Source organism: Coregonus clupeaformis, chromosome 24 (genome assembly GCF_020615455.1).
Source record: "Coregonus clupeaformis isolate EN_2021a chromosome 24, ASM2061545v1, whole genome shotgun sequence".
NCBI classification, from domain to species: Eukaryota; Metazoa; Chordata; class Actinopteri; order Salmoniformes; family Salmonidae; genus Coregonus; species Coregonus clupeaformis.
The window spans coordinates 14891019-14909924 of record NC_059215.1 but is presented as its reverse complement, the minus strand read 5'-3'; the positions used below and the strand labels follow the sequence as shown (position 1 = coordinate 14909924).

The following is an 18906-nucleotide window of genomic DNA, read 5'->3' as shown; positions in this document are numbered from 1 at the left end:
CATTACATCCTTAGTTTACCTTTCTTTCCTCTGTCAAGTTCCTGTGGTTGTTCCTGAGGATCGCTAGCAATAGTGGATCATATTAGGCTAACGGATTACAAGTTGGGTAATCATTTGGGACACGTAGCCTATTTGAATCATTATGGAACACAGACCATACGTAGCCTATTTGAATCATTATGGAACACAGACCATACGTAGCCTATTATAATCATTATGGAACACAGACCATACGTAGCCTATTAGAATCATTATGGAACACAGACCATACGTAGCCTATTAGAATCATTATGGAACACAGACCATACGTAGCCTATTAGAATCATTATGGAACACAGACCATACGTAGCCTATTAGAATCATTATGGAACACAGACCATACGTAGCCTATTTGAATCATTATGGAACACAGACCATACGTAGCCTATTTGAATCATTATGGAACACAGACCATACGTAGCCTATTTGAATCATTATGGAACACAGACCACACGTAGCCTATTAGAATCATTATGGAACACAGACCATACGTAGCCTATTAGAATCATTATGGAACACAGACCATACGTAGCCTATTTGAATCATTATGGAACACAGACCATACGTAGCCTATTAGAATCACTATGGAACACAGACCATACATAGCCTATTTGAATCATTATGGAACACAGACCATACGTAGCCTATTTGAATCATTATGGAACTCAGACCATACGTAGCCTATTAGAATCATTATGGAACACAGACCATACGTAGCCTATTTGAATCATTATGGAACACAGACCATACGTAGCCTATTTGAATCATTATGGAACACAGACCATACGTAGCCTATTTGAATCATTATGCAACACAGACCATACGTAGCCTATTAGAATCATTATGGAACACAGACCATACGTAGCCTATTTGAATCATTATGGAACACAGACCATACGTAGCCTATTAGAATCATTATGGAACACAGACCATACGTAGCCTATTTGAATCATTATGGAACACAGACCATACGTAGCCTATTTGAATCATTATGGAACACAGACCATATGTAGCCTATTAGAATCATTATGGAACACAGACCATACGTAGCCTATTTGAATCATTATGGAACACAGACCATACGTAGCCTATTTGAATCATTATGGAACACAGACCATACGTAGCCTATTTGAATCATTATGGAACACAGACCATACGTAGCCTATTTGAATCATTATGGAACTCAGACCATACGTAGCCTATTTGAATCATTATGGAACACAGACCATACGTAGCCTATTAGAATCATTATGGAACACAGACCATATGTAGCCTATTAGAATCATTATGGAACACAGACCATACGTAGCCTATTAGAATCATTATGGAACACAGACCATACGTAGCCTATTTGAATCATTATGGAACACAGACCATACGTAGCCTATTTGAATCATTATGGAACTCAGACCATACGTAGCCTATTTGAATCATTATGGAACACAGACCATACGTAGCCTATTAGAATCATTATGCAACACAGACCATACGTAGCCTATTAGAATCATTATGGAACTCAGACCATACGTAGCCTATTAGAATCATTATGGAACACAGACCATACGTAGCCTATTAGAATCATTATGGAACACAGACCATACGTAGCCTATTAGAATCATTATGGAACACAGACCATACGTAGCCTATTAGAATCATTATGGAACACAGACCATACGTAGCAGTTTAAACCTTTAGCCTGGCGCACGGTTCATGACGACTGGATGGTTGTCATGACAGTTCCATGATTAGTGAGGATTATTAGGGTGGATTTATAGGACTACTGTTCAATCCCTATTGGACACTTTTCTCACCTTCCAATATTTAATGGTTTTAAAAATGTAATATGGCAACTCAGGATTAATTAAACCACTGTATTTTTGATTCACCAATATACTCTCTAAAGGCTCTCCAACCCTGTTTTGTTTATTATTCATAAATACTTTCCTAACTTTAAATAATAAACAAGATCAGAGTATTTTTAATCTACCAATTGGTGCTGAACAGGAGACGAATATGTGTGTATTAACATGACTTTCTTTCATTGATCCCTAATATTCTGAACTGTTCTCTCCATATAGTCTAGTGTGTCTGTCGAGAAAATTCAAATAAAAAAGTACACCAGATTTAAAGGGATGGCTTTAGATAAACTGCTGAAAACCTTATTGAATGAAAACTCCAGGAGACAATCTATTGGCCAGCAAGTGGGAGGGTTTTCAGCAGTTGAATTACATTTACTCAGCGCTCGCAAGGAAACCACGCCTGCAAAGCCTGTTATACAACTGCATAAGCTAAGTCTGAGTATCAACTGCTGAGAAATGCGTAGAAAAGTTGTACATTTCTTAAGTCTGAATCGGGCCCTGTGAATATGTCAAAAGGCCAAACCACTTGATGCTGATATACAGCTTGTACCAGCCCTATTTCCCCCACCGGCCGGTCAATGGTGCATGAAGATCTCCACAGGGTTGAATCCTCAGGGTACATTTTACAGATCAAATGGTGTAGTTGAGGGTCATATCATAACTCTTTGGTAACTCATTAACAGCCCTCCTCCGCGTCACAGTAAAACTGGTCGTACTGGTCTATAACGCAAAGATGAAGGGTCTATGTATGAATTATATGCAGTCAATGTAAATCCAATTATATTTTCCCATTCATAAATCATTCATAAAGCATTCATAAACATGCCTCACTTGTCAAAAGTAAAGAATACAGAAACCACAATGTTAAAGGAAATATGAACATTTTATTTCCATTTTCTAGATGTTGGCCGAATAATCCTACTATTTACATTTTTTAGTTTTACTTTTCTTGAATGGATTTTTAAAAGATTCATATTCAAACCATTCAAATTCAATTCCCCATTTCAGACCCATATAGCAATAACTATTTGAGTGAGTAAAATGCACGAAAACAGAGTAGTAAACCTAGCTAGCATTTCCGCCTTATACAGTAATGTAGCTAGCTAGCATTTCCCCCTTATACAGTAATCTAGCTAGCTAGCATTTCCCCCTTATACAGTAATCTAGCTAGCTAGCATTTCCCCCTTATACAGTAATCTAGCTAGCTAGCATTTCCCCCTTATACAGTAATCTAGCTAGCTAGCATTTCCCCTTTATACAGTAATCTAGCTAGCTAGCATTTCCCCCTTATACAGTAATCTAGCTAGCTAGCATTTCCCCCTTATACAGTAATCTAGCTAGCTAGCATTTCCCCCTTATACAGTAATCTAGCTAGCTAGCATTTCCGCCTTATTCAGTAATCTAGCTAGCTAGCATTTCCCCCTCATGCAGTAATCTAGCTAGCTAGCATTTCCCCCTCATACAGTAATCTAGCTAGCTAGCATTTCCCCCTTATACAGTAATGTAGCTAGCTAGCATTTCCCCCTTATACAGTAATCTAGCTAGCTAGCATTTCCCCCTTATACAGTAATCTAGCTAGCTAGCATTTCCGCCTTATTCAGTAATCTAGCTAGCTAGCATTTCCCCCTTATACAGTAATCTAGCTAGCTAGCATTTCCCCCTTATACAGTAATGTAGCTAGCAGCTAGCTAAGCCCCTTGCATAATGTCAACACGTTTTCAAACTCGGTTAATAAACATTACAAAGTCAGCATAAAAGTCATTAAACATTTAGTTAACAATGTTAATCAACTGTTTATAATAGATAGATATAGACATATTTAGATGTGGTCCCGTGTAGCTCAGTTGGTAGAGCATGGCGCTTGCAATGCCAGGGTTGTGGGTTCGATTCCCACGGGGGGGCCAGTATGAAAATGTATGCACTCACTAACTGTAAGTCGCTCTGGATAAGAGCATCTGCTAAAATGACTAAAATATAAAATAATTGACTTTACATAGAATTCATAAATAGACCTTTAATGTTGGTGTTATAGATCAGAAGTGCTTCTCTATAAATGGGAAAATACAAATGACTTCACATTAACTGCATAGAATTCATACATAGACCCTTCATCTGTGCACTATAGACCAGTATGACCTAATTGTCATGTGGAGGAGGGAGCTGTTAATGAGTTACAGATGATAAGTTATGATATGACCAGCAACTACACGATTTGATCCGTAAAATTCAACCCTGTGGGGATCTTCATGCACCATTGACCTCAGTGAGAAGAAGAAGAAGAAGAAGAAGAAGAAAGATACGTTGGGGGAAATGGGGCTGGTACAGATTATATATCAGCATTATTTGTGCTACTAAATGTGGTTTGTCACTAGTATGGCAGAGGCACACTTTTGAGAACAGCCATAATGATGAAGCTACGCTGTCATTGTAATGATGCATCTATTAAGATACCTAGATATGAGCTCTTGCATAGCATGACATGAATGCGCTATAGATATGCTATGGATATTAACCTTTAATAATGCGGTTGGGACCTGTTATAACACGTTCATTAAATGTTTATTGATGTGTAATACATGTGTTATGGACATATACGCAAAGTAAATTGTTACCATTAAATAAATACCATTCACACCAAACACCACCAACACTTATACGATGCAGCCAATAAAATGAAAGAACACCAGAACCGCCTGCAGTACAACAACCAAACCCCCACAACAACCAAACCCCCACAACAACCAAACCCCACAACAACCAAACCCCCACAACAACCAAACCCCCACAACAACCAAACCCCCACAACAACCAAACCCCACAACAACCAAACCCCCACAACAACCAAACCCCCACAACAACCAAACCCCACAACAACCAAACCCCCACAACAACCAAACCCCCACAACAACCAAACCCCCACAACAACCAAACCCCCACAACAACCAAACCCCCACAACAACCAAACCCCCACAACAACCAAACCCCCACAACAACCAAACCCAAACAACAACCAAACCCCCACAACAACCAAACCCCCACAACAACCAAACCCAAACAACAACCAAACCCCCACAACAACCAAACCCCCACAACAACCAAACCCACACAACAACCAAATCCCCACAACAACCAAACCCCCACAACAACAAAACCCACACAACAACCAAACCCACACAACAACCAAACCCCCACAACAACCAAACCCCCACAACAACCAAACCCCCACAACAACCAAACCCCACAACAACCAAACCCCCACAACAACCAAACCCACACAACAACCAAATCCCCACAACAACCAAACCCCCACAACAACAAAACCCACACAACAACCAAACCCCCACAACAACCAAACCCCCACAACAACCAAACCCCACAACAACCAAACCCCCACAACAACAAAACCCACACAACAACCAAACCCCCACAACAACAAAACCCCCACAACAACCAAACCCCCACAACAACCAAACCCCCACAACAACAAAACCCACACAACAACCAAACCCCCACAACAACAAAACCCCCACAACAACCAAATCCCCACAACAACCAAACCCCCACAACAACAAAACCCACACAACAACCAAACCCCCACAACAACAAAACCCCCCACAACAACCAAACCCCCACAACAACCAAACCCCCCACAACAACCAAACCCCCACAACAACCAAATCCCCACAACAACCAAACCCCCACAACAACCAAACCCCCACAACAACCAAACCCCCACAACAACCAAACCCCCACAACAACCAAACCCCCACAACAACAAATCATAGCACCATCAAAACCAACTATAGAACATACGACTAGAACCAAGAATATATGTGTGTTAAATATATATAATATAAATATATATATATAATATATATAATATATATATTACCCAAAACCAGTGTGTGTGTGTGGGTACTTGTTTTCCTACATTATCAGGACCCCAGTGTCCTAACTTTTCACATTAATGTCCTGACAAGGTAGGAAAACTTGAACATTTTTGAAAAGCCAGGACTATTTTCATGTCCTGAATTTGTTCAAATGCTATTTTGAGATTAAGGGTTAGGTTTAGTTAGGTTATGGTTTTTGGGGTTAAGGTTAGGGTTAAGGTTAAGGGTTAGGTTTAGGGTTAGGGAAAATAGGATTTTTAATGGTCAAACATTTTTACTCCCCAAAAAAGTCCTGACATTTCACGAAAATAAAGCTGTGTGTGTGTGTGTACTGTATGTGTGTTGTAGCTCAAACGTTTGTCTCTAAGCCTCTTCTTCTTCTTCTTCCCCTTTAAGAAACCAAAGAACAGCAGAGGGAGGGAGGAGAGAGGGAGTGAAAGGGGAAACCCAAAAAAGAGGAAATGAGTGGCAGACAAATGAAGAAAGAGAGAAAATAGGAATAGACTGACAGGCACCATATCTACCCTACACTAAGACTGAGTCAGACAGGCACCATATCTACCCTACACTAAGACTGAGACAGACAGGCACCATATCTACCCTACACTAAGACTGAGACAGACAGGCACCATATCTACCCTACACTAAGACTGAGACAGACAGGCACCATATTTACCCTACACTAAGACTGAGTCAGACAGGCACCATATCTACCCTACACTAAGACTGAGACAGAGGCTGAGGATGTGGCCTGACGATGGGAGAACAGAGCAAGATATATTTCTGCAGAGTGACATGAATGAGTCACATCCTTCCTTTGGAGGTGGATGCCCTGTTTCTCTCTGGGTTACACTGATGCCCTGTTTCTCTCTGGGGTTACATTGTACTGACAAGATAATAATACCCAGTAATAAGTACAGCAATAACAACACTGTAGCGTAAAGGGTTACACTATACTAATAACATCGGGAGGTAGCATTGGGCCAGTAACCGAAAGGTCGCTAGTTCGAATTCCCAAGGCAGTTAATCCCCAACAACAACTGCTCCCTGGGCACTGATGAAGTGGAAGTCAATTAAAGGTATGCTTCCAAGCCGAAACAGACTGGAAGAGTTTGTGCATACAGTGAGGGAAAAAAGTATTTGATCCCCTGCTGATTTTGTACGTTTGCCCACTGACAAAGAAATGATCAGTCTATAATTTTAATGGTAGGTTTATTTGAACAGTGAGAGACAGAATAACAACAAAAAAATCCAGAAAAACGCATATAAAAAATGTTATAAATTGATTTCCATTTTAATGAGGGAAATAAGTATTTGACCCCTCTGCAAAACATGACTTAGTACTTGGTGGCAAAACCCTTGTTGGCAATCACAGAGGTCAGACGTTTCTTGTAGTTGGCCACAAGGTTTGCAAACATCTCAGGAGGGATTTTGTTCCGCTCCTCTTTGCAGATCTTCTCCAAGTCATTAAGGTTTCGAGGCTGATTTTTGGCAACTCCAACCTTCAGCTCCCTCCACAGATTTTCTATGGGATTAAGGTCTGGAGACTGGCTAGGCCACTCCAGGACCTTAATGTGCTTCTTCTTGAGCCACTCCTTTGTTGCCTTGGCCGTGTGTTTTGGGTCACTGTCATGCTGGAATACCCATCCATGACCCATTTTCAATGCCCTGGCTTAGGGAAGGAGGTTCTCACCCAAGATTTGACGGTACATGGCCCCGTCCATCGTACTTTTTATCCGGTAAAGTTGTCCTGTCCCCTTAGCAGAAAAACACACCCATAGCATAATGTTTCAACCACCATGTTTGACGGTGGGGATGGTGTTCTTGGGGTCATAGGCAGCATTCCTCCTCCTCCAAACACGGCGAGTTGAGTTGATGCCAAAGAGCTCCATTTTGGTCTCATCTGACCACAACACTTTCACCCAGTTCTCCTCTGAATCATTCAGATGTTCATTGGCAAACTTCAGACGGCCCTGTATATGTGCTTTCTTGAGCAGGGGGATCTTGCGGGCGCTGCAGGATTTCAGTCCTTCACGGCGTAGTGTGTTACCAATTGTTTTCTTGGTAACTATGGTCCCAGCTGCCTTGAGATCATTGACAAGATCCTCCCGTGTAGTTCTGGGCTGATTCCTCACCGTTCTCATGATCATTGCAACTCCATGAGGTGAGATCTTGCATGGAGCCCCATGCCGAGGGAGATTGACAGGTCTTTTGTGTTTCTTCCATTTGCGAATAATCGCACCAACTGTTGTCACCTTCTCACCAAGCTGATTGGCGATGGTCTTGTAGCCCATTCCAGCCTTGTGTAGGTCTACAATCTTGTCCCTGCCCTCCTTGGAGAGCTCTTTGGTCTTGGCCATGGTGGAGAGTTTGGAATTGATTGATTGATTGATTGCTTCTGTGGACAGGTGTCTTTTATACAGGTAACAAACTGAGATTAGGAGCACTCCCTTTAAGAGTGTGCTCCTAATCTCAGCTCGTTACCTGTATAAAAGACACCTGGGAGCCAGAAATCTTTGTGATTAAGAGGGGGTCAAATACTTATTTCCCTCATTAAAATGCAAATCAATTTATAACATTTTTGACATGCGTTTTTCTGGATTTTTTGTTTGTTATTCTGTCTCTCACTGTTTAAATAAACCTACCATTAAAATTATAGACTGATCATTTCTTTGTCAGTGTGCAAACGTACAAAATCAGCAGGGGATCAAATACTTTTTTCCCTCACTGTATATTTGACGACATTTTGTGACGTTTTTGTTCATTTGGGACTTCGGTAAGGTTTTTTTCGGTTGTTCGGGCACAAAACATTTATTCTTGAGGCAAGCCGAAGTCTGTAGTTTAAGTCTACGCCCCTTCGTCGGTGATTGGTTAACAGTAGGGATTCTTCAATACATTCTTTGTTGTCATTCAACGAGAGATTACTTGTTTTCATGCTAATTTTTTCATTGAGAAATACTGCACCAAACATTTACATTTTAGTCATTTAGCTGACGCTCTTATCCAGAGCGACTTACAGGAGCAATTAGGGTTAAATGCCTTGCTCAAGGGCACCGACAGATTTTTCACCTAGTCGGCTCGGGGATTAGAACCAACAACCTTTGTGGTTACTGGCACAATGCTCTTAACCACTAAGCTACCTGCCGCAAACATCTTAGTTAGATGTAACATTGTGCGACTAAGATCTCCTCGACAAAAACGTCAACATTTATGACAGATGTCTTAAGTTATCTTAGATTAATTCTTGATTGGGTATTATGCTAGGGCATTGCAGAGCTGGTTAGGCTGTTTTCATGTTATCCAGAGGTAAACAATAAACCATAATCCCAATAATGTTATCCAGAGCATTTGTGACTTTACCTGTGCTGCTGGCAACAATTTAATTACGCTTTTTTGCCGACGTTTACTGACACCGGCCATATTCAACGGGTGTTGTGCGTTCGTAAATTAATCAGTTATTCATCGCTCTGGCATACTCAGACTGAATTTACGAACGCACCCAAAATGGTTACTTGAATAGTGGAGTCTTTTGTTAAAACATGTAGATAGCTAGCTAGGTAAACAATGAACCATAATCCCAACTCAAGACGTTACTACACTGCATGAATCTGCAGGTAGCTAACCAACCAGGTTCAATGTTAGCAAGCAAATGGCTCTGAGATACGAATAATAAGATCATACACGTAACATTAGCTAGCCAGCTAACATTAGCTAGCTAGCTAACAGTCCACTTTAATATGACATGAAACCACTTTCTGTCAAAATTAGAAACGTGTAATATCTGAAAATGTAGCTAGCTAGACTATTTTACCCATATACATCAAGCATGATGGACGTGTCTCCCTGTCACGGATGCCATGGTTGCCCTTAGTTTGAAGATGTAATCTGGAGACAGGTGTTTTCTCCATCTCTTTAGCTATCATAATCTAATTCCACTGATTTCAAAACTCGATCCTCCAGAAAGTGGAGAGCAACACTTATGCAGCTCCACCACACAATAAAAATGTTTTAAAGCCGCGTTAGACAGGATTACCTACACATACTGACCAGCTCAAATAGACAGAAGCGTGCTATATGGCAGACCAATCCGAACTCCTCTCTCTGCATGTCCAGCCCACTCATTATCTCAGCCAAGCATGGCTAGTGGGAAGGTTGATGTCTTTTTCTGTGCCTTAACCAACTAGGCTTGCAATTAAACAATTGTATTCCTATTTACAGATGGAGTTTGTTTTTAAGGCACATGAAAGTTCACGTTCCAGAAGGCATTTCTGCAGAAAAACGCATTTTGATAAAAAAAAAACTTTATGTTCAAATGTCTCTCCTGTGAAGTAGGGACCCGCGAAATAGGCCTAGTTTCCTGAAACAAGTCACATTTTGAGGAAGTGTATACTGGCTACGGTGTCTCAAAATGGACAAACAGTATTATTGCCGCTTTTTTCTTGTTTTTCAAGCGAAGGTCTTTCAAGGGAGTATGCGACCACACTCGGACTGAAGCATGCTGGCGCCTTAAGGCAGCTTGGTTAAATGCAGAAGACACATTTCGTTCAGTTGTACAACTGACTAGGTATCCCCCTTTCCTTTCCCTTTCCTAACGTAAAGTGTTACCATAACTATTTTTCTCTCTGGGGTAACACGGTACTTACAGGAATAATTATACTTTAATAACAACACTGTCAAGTCGTGGTCAAAAGTTTTGAGAATGACACAAGTATTTGCTGCTTCAGTGTTTTTAGATATTTTTGTCAGATGTTACTATGGTATACTGAAGTATAATTACAAGCACTCCATAAGTGTCAAAGGCTTTTATTGACAATTACATTAAGTTTATGCAAAGAGTCAATATTTGCAGTGTTGACCCTTCTTTTTCAAGACCTCTGCAATCCGCCCTGGCATGCTGTCAATTAACTTCTGGGCCACATCCTGACTGATGGCAGCCCATTCTTGCATAATCAATGCTTGGAGTTTGTCAGAATTTGTGGGTTTTTGTTTGTCCACCTGCCTCTTGAGGATTGACCACAAGTTCTCAATGGGATTAAGGTCTGGGGAGTTTCCTGGCCATGGACCCAAAATGTCGATGTTTTGTTCCCCGAGCCACTTAGTTATCACTTTTGCCTTATGGCAAGGTGCTCCATCATGCTGGAAAAGGCATTGTTCGTCAACAAACTATTCTTGGATGGTTGGGAGAAGTTGCTCTCGGAGGATGTGTTGGTACCGTTCTTTATTCATGAATATGTTCTTAGGCAAAATTGTGAGTGAGCCCACTCCCTTGGCTGAGAAGCAACCCCACACATGAATGGTCTCCGGATGCTTTACTGTTGGCATGACACAGGACTGATGGTAGCGCTCACCTTGTCTTCTCCAGACAAGCTTTTTTCCGGATGCCCCAAACAATCGGAAAGGGGATTCATCAGAGAAAATGACTTTACCCCAGTCCTCAGCAGTCCAATCCCTGTACCTTTTGCAGAATATCAGTCTGTCCCTGGTGTTTTTCCTGGAGAGAAGTGGCTTCCTCGCTGCCCTTCTTGACACCAGGCCATCCTCCAAAAGTCTTCACCTCACTGTGCATGCAGATGCACTCACACCTGCCTGCTGCAATTCCTGGGCAAGCTCTGCACTGGTGGTGCCCCGATCCCGCAGCTGAATCAACTTTAGGAAACGGTCCTGGCGCTTGCTGGACTTTCTTGGGCACCCTGAAGCCTTCTTCACAACAATTGAACCTCTCTCCTTGAAGTTCTTGATGATGCGATAAATGGTTGATTTAGGTGCAATCTTACTAGCAGCAATATCCTTGCCTGTGAAGCCCTTTTTGTGCAAAGCAATGATGACAGCACATGTTTCCTTGCAGGTAACCATGTTTAACAGAGGAAGAACAATGATTTCAAGCACCACCCTCCTTTTATGGGTGGTCCTCTGTAGCTCAGCTGGTAGAGCACGGCGCTTGTAACGCCAAGGTAGTGGGTTCGATCCCCGGGACCACCCATACACAAAAAATGTATGCACGCATGACTGTAAGTCGCTTTGGATAAAAGCGTCTGCTAAATGGCATATTATTATTATTATATTATTATATTTTAAAGCTTCCAGTCTGTTATTCTAACTCAATCAGCATGACAGAGTGATCTCCAGCCTTGTCCTCGTCAACACTCTCACCTGTGTTAACGAGAGAATCACTGACATGATGTCAGCTGGTCCTTTTGTGGCAGGGCTGAAATGAAGTGGAAATGTTTTGGGGGGATTAAGTTCATTTTCATGGCAAAGAGGGACTTTGCAATTAATTGCAATTCATCTGATCACTCTTCATAACATTCTGGAGTATATGCACATTTCCATAATAATAACTGAGGTAGCAGACTTTGTGAAAATTAATATTTGTGTCATTCTCAAAACTTTTGACCATGACTGTGGTGTTATAAGTAAATGTTCTATGTAAATACACCTTTACTCATCCTTCTTCCATTTCTCAGTGACTTGGGGTTACACTTTACTTACATGAATATTGCAATTGCACAGCAACAAGAACACTCTTGTAAAGTTACCGTAACTTTGAATACTAAGTAGATCTATAAGTAACTAAAGGGGTAATTCCGACCCGAGTTAAGCGCGTGTAAATGGAACTTAATTCAATTTGTATGCACTTTTATCTCGCCGTGTATTCTGACCTTGAATTTAAGCATGAGAATAGCATGCTATTCACACACCTATTAGAGAATAGCATGCTATTCACACACCTATTAGAGAATAGCATGCTATTCACACACCTATTAGAGAATAGCATGCTATTCACACACCTATTAGAGAATAGCATGCTATTCACACACCTATTAGAGAATAGCATGCTATTCACACACCTATTAGAGAATAGCATGCTATTCACACACCTATTAGAGAATAGCATGCTATTCACACACCTATTAGAGAATAGCATGCTATTCACACACCTATTAGAGAATAGCATGCTATTCACACACCTATTAGAGAATAGCATGCTATTCACACACCTATTAGAGAATAGCATGCTATTCACACACCTATTAGAGAATAGCATGCTATTCACACACCTATTAGAGAATAGCATGCTATTCACACACCTATTAGAGAATAGCATGCTATTCACACACCTATTAGAGAATAGCATGCTATTCACACACCTATTATTTTTGGGGTGGAGATCAAAGAAAATGAAGGTGTGGCGGAGGTGTGTCTACAGATACGCTGTATTCTGACCTTGACTTGATTCCCTCATAATTCCACCACCTTTATGCGCGAGGAAACCATGAATAAGGTCAAGCAAACCTGCCGGTTCCAAGTAGAAAAAGCATATACTTAATTTTTTTCAGATTTAATCTCCATGCACTGTAATTCATAAATTGATCAACGCTATTGATAAGAGCAAATTAGTAATCTGTTTGGAGAAGGGGATTGTAAATACACGTAGTAATTGTTTGCGATAAATTTTCCTTATGATCCCTGGAAACCAGTCATATGGAAGCAAACTGAAAATCATATCAACATGACATGTATTGCGGCCCTTTTCCACAGTGAAGTAGGATATAAATAGCTGTGCCGTTATTCAGAATTCTAATTGTGTGTCCTCGTAATTTGCAAAGAGGAAATTTGGAGACCCGGGCTTTTCTGTTATATTATACAATTTGTATCATGCTAAATATTAGTAACTATCAGAATCCACCGTCAGTAATACACGCATACTGTACATTTATAACTGTCATTTTAGTGTTAGTTTCCTTCAGTTTCTTAGCCTACATTTTTGCATCATTCCATTCCATTTCCCTTTCTTTCCTCTGTCACGTCTGTGTAAGTTGTTCCTGAGGGTCGCTAACATTAGTGGATCATATTAGGCTAAACGTTGTGCAATAATTTAGGACATGTAGCCTATTTCAATCATTATGGAACACAGACCATACGTAGCCTATTAGAATCATTATGGAACACAGACCATACGTAGCCTATTTCAATCATTATGGAACACAGACCATACGTAGCCTATTAGAATCATTATGGAACACAGACCATACGTAGCCTATTTCAATCATTATGGAACACAGACCATACGTAGCCTATTAGAATCATTATGGAACACAGACCATACGTAGCCTATAAGAATCATTATGGAACTCAGACCATACGTAGCCTATTAGAATCATTATGGAACACAGACCATACGTAGCCTATTTCAATCATTATGGAACACAGACAATACTTAGCCTATTAGAATCATTATGGAACTCAGACCATACGTAGCCTATTAGAATCATTATGGAACACAGACCATACGTAGCCTATTTGAATCATTATGGAACACAGACCATACGTAGCCTATTTGAATCATTATGGAACACAGACCATACGTAGCCTATTAGAATCATTATGGAACTCAGACCATACGTAGCCTATTTCAATCATTATGGAACACAGACCATACGTAGCCTATTTGAATCATTATGGAACACAGACCATACGTAGCCTATTTGAATCATTATGGAACACAGACCATACGTAGCCTATTTGAATCATTATGGAACACAGACCATACGTAGCCTATTAGAATCATTATGGAACACAGACCATACGTAGCCTATTTGAATCATTATGGAACACAGACCATACGTAGCCTATTTGAATCATTATGGAACACAGACCATACGTAGCCTATTAGAATCATTATGGAACTCAGACCATACGTAGCCTATTTCAATCATTATGGAACACAGACCATACGTAGCCTATTTGAATAATTATGGAACACAGACCATACGTAGCCTATTAGAATCATTATGGAACACAGACCATACGTAGCCTATTTGAATCATTATGGAACACAGACCATACGTAGCCTATTAGAATCATTATGGAACACAGACCATACGTAGCCTATTAGAATCATTATGGAACACAGACCATACGTAGCCTATTTGAATCATTATGGAACACAGACCATACGTAGCCTATTTGAATCATTATGGAACACAGACCATACGTAGCCTATTTGAATCATTATGGAACACAGACCATACGTAGCCTATTAGAATCATTATGGAACACAGACCATACGTAGCCTATTAGAATCATTATGGAACACAGACCATACGTAGCAGTTTAAACCTGTAGCCTGGCGCACGGTTCATGACGACTGGATGGTTGTCATGACAGTTCCATGATTACTGAGGATTATTAGGGTGGATTTATAGGACCACTGTTCAATCCCTATTGGACACTTTTCTCACCTTCCAATATTTCATAGATTAAACAACTGAATATGGCAACTTTCAGGATGAATCAAACCACAGTACTTTTTATTCATCAATATATTTAGTGCGTAAAGGCTCTGCAACCCTGTAATTTACGATTCACACATACTTTGCTAGCCCTAAAATTGGCCTAAATAATCTACAAGATCAGATAACTTTTTTAATCTACCAGTTGGTGCTGAAATGGAGACGAATATGCATAGATGGCTTTTCTGTCATTGATCCCTAATATTCTGAACCCGTTCCCTCAATGTATTCTAGTGAGTCTGTCGGCAAAATTCGAATTAAAGACACACCATATTTAAAGGGATGGCTTAAGATATATGTACTGAAAACCTTATTGAATACAAACTCACTTTAATGTCTCCTCACTTTAATGTCTGTTTGGGCTCCTCAGTTCCCCTATCATGTTGTATGCTTCAACGGTGTGAATAGCCCACTACCTGTCTTCTGCAGCCCTCTCTATGTTGCTCATGTCGCTAACCTACAAGAGAATCGTCTCCGTGAGAGAGCAATCTGTCAGAATAACAGAAAAGGCTTTACTCTGACTTCTGTTGTGGCAAACTAAAGATGTTTTCATTGCAATTTTTGGTTTGGTCTCATCTGTGTTCCCAAACTGCAGTTTGCAAGCTTTGCTTCCTGTCCCCGTCATATTCATAAGCGCGTGCCCAGGAGTTCGCCCACGCGCCTGCCGGTGCCGCGCACAAGAAATTCATTCACTCGAACGTCTCGCGCATGAGTCACGAACGCGCTTTACTACACGACGAGATTGGGAGGAAATGAGTAGGCAGGCAGCCACATATCCTCCTCATAAAACATTCACACACTACACGAACAATATGAGGGTTAAAGATGATGACGTCTACTGTTATCTGTAACACATATGATATCTAGGCCTATCAATAGGATCTCTGACAAAGCATAATTATGATATTTTTTATTTTGCACTTCCTATACGATCGACTAGAGAAAATAGCCAACATGTATGCTGTTGCCTTGCTCCCTCCCACTACAGGTAGGCTAAATGTCAAACACTAAACGATTATTCGTTCAAAACGCCCATAATTCGTTAGCCGTAACCCATCATTCCCAGACCTGTAGCCTATATAATACCTCACCTGGCAAGGCTGAGAAGAGCGTCACGATTTGGTGTAGAAAATCACCAACCCTCTCATAGCCTTCTATTGCATGAGGAGAACTGACGGATGTCATGCAACAACAACAACAACAAAAAAGTATACATCTGACAAAACCGTTTGCAATATAGCCTGCAGGTCGCATTCGTTGTTCCGCTCCTGTGGTGATTGCACATAGGAAACATCTAATTTGGCTGATCAAATTATCTGCTTTCAATATTACAATTAGCAGGCTAACAGTGAACATGTTTGTGCTAGTCATAATGATGACAAATACATCATATCATTGGTACCGAGAGAGAGAGAGCGAGAGAGAGACAGCTAGAAATCCTAGCCGACCAAAATGGAACAGACTGACATCTCCATATTGTTGCCTACTAATACGGATCCAGAGCAGAGCAGACATTCCACTCATAGAAATGAAGCAGTGGGAGAGAAAAAAACGACAAAATAAGCGGCAGTAGCTGTAGTCTTCCTCAGTCAGTTTCGAATGAGAAGCACAGTGATTATTGTATCGAAAAGACATATCGTTACTCTATTTCCTGGAAAGCTGTATTCTCAGTATAACGACATGGAGCGTTGTCGAAAACATGATCCAAATACTAAATGTTGTTTTACAGGTTTTGGGGAAAACGTTAGAGGGGTTGTTTCTTCAAGACAACCCGTTCTCTTCAGCAGTAGCCTAGGAATCACGGACCTTTTTTCAAAACGGGATAAGCCGGAAAACCCCACCATTGACTGGCAAACTAAAACCCTTTTACATGACATGGCTATTATTTAATAATAATACTTACAATTTTTGCATTAAAATTATCAGGAGGACGGTATCCGTTTCGTTTTCGGAGGCACATCCGTTTCTTTTTGTGTTTTTTTTTTTATATATATATATATAAGAATACTGTATGTATTCGCTGTTGCCGTGTTCCAGCGCGATCTAGGATCAACTCCCTCACCGAGGCGGACGGAGGTTGCTCGGCGCATGCGTCGAGCCGGATGTTTCTCTCTACACAGACAGACAGAGCAGGCTGTTTACCAAGGAAAGGGACTTCCTCACCATAGCTGCTATTTTTTTTATAAAACTAACTAAAACTATTTTATGTGCTGCAATAAGTCATAATAATTAGATCATACTAAGGCCAACTAACATATTTTTTAAGTACATACTCATCTTCATCAACATCATCATCCTCGTTTTCCTCCCAATCTTCATCATCATCAAGTAAATAAACTCAACTAAAAAATTGCAACAACAATAACATGGTAATGACATAATAACAATAACAATCATCATCATCGTCATCATCGTCATCATTTTTCTTTACATAAGGTAAACCCAAGAAAGCCCCATATAGCCTCGACTACAACAGTGATGTTTTTAATGACCTGCTATGATTTCATTATTTATTCCCAATGAGCCCAATCAACCACATTGATTAAAAAAAAAAGTTTAGACTACTTCATTTCAAAGAAACCGTTGTTTCACACTCACACACCTTAGACAACAAGTTACCTCACATAGTTAATAAAAGTCACCTCCTCTTCCATGCGGCCTATCGTGGTAGGCTAGTTCCACCGCATCACTGCTGATAAACGTTAAAATGACATAAGGAACATACCATGCAAGCTGTGCGGTGCTGTCTATGGCTATGTTCTCGTCCCTATCTGACATGTGTTTCTGCCGTGGTTCTGTCCAGCAAGCCGCGCCAGACACCCACAACAGCGCGTCAAAGCGTCTCTTTATGCCCAGATTCTGTTTGGTCTCGTTTTGTTGCAAGAACAATTGCATACCAATAACATTTTTAATGGATTATTAATTTTAAAGAATATCTTGACCATTTTCAAACTGTGTAGTCTAAACACTAGGCCTATGGACATGTGGAATTAGAACATCGATTGTTCGTTGATGTATTAGTATTTGGCGCACTGAATGATGTTAAATAGTTGCAGGGATTCGAATAGCAGTCCTATCACGTTCAAAATGAACACACATTTCCTTTGATTTTCATCAGTTACGTTTCTATATCGTGAGATGGGCTGTTTGCCACATGGTGTCAGTAAAGCTCTCTAAGATGGGAAGCCTCACCTAACCATTTCTTGTTCATTCCTGCTGCAACCCAATACCACTCCCTACATGGGCGTCCTTTGATGAATAAATAGAGAACTCAAAGTGACAGCCTCATTCCAGAATCTTTATGTCAATGTCCTGTCTTGTAGGCTGTAGGCCGATTTTGTGGTGTTTGAAAGGATTGGGAACGTGTTGAGATAACACACGTTGCAATTCATCTGACCCGAACTAATCTAAAGTTCTGTGGAATGGTGTTGAAAAATAGATATGTATTTCCTTGCTTCCAATCTATATTGTGTTGTGTCACAAATACACTATTTTAACAGTTGATACGTTCTGACTGAGCTCTGACAAAGCAATGCATGCAAATGAAAACACACACACTTTCACACACACGTGGAGTGATCCAATAAGAGCTCTCCATCACCTCTTGTACTCTTCCTCCCGGGGATCAAAGTCATTGACTTTCCTGTTGATTCTCTGCTTCCCCCGCATCTGAGATAACGTCTGTAACCATCAGAGATAACCAAACAGAGACACACACACACACACGCAAACACATACACAAACAGACAGGCACGTTCACACACGCGCACGAGCGAGTGCGGGCACACACATATACCCACGGACCCACACACTCACACACTCACA

At 40.6% G+C, this 18906-nt stretch overlaps 1 protein-coding gene across 2 annotated transcripts in view; it reads right to left on the bottom strand.

Moving 5' to 3' along the window:
* Positions 1–17152, bottom strand: part of LOC121537765 (regulator of G-protein signaling 19-like) — a 101944-nt gene extending 84792 nt beyond the window's left edge. For both annotated transcript variants that reach the window (XR_006657383.1, XM_041845394.2), the window contains exon 1: positions 16985–17152. The gene's annotated coding sequence lies outside the window, so the exon portion shown is untranslated. The remainder of the gene's footprint in view (positions 1–16984) is intronic.
* Between the last annotated feature and the right edge of the window lie 1754 nt (positions 17153–18906).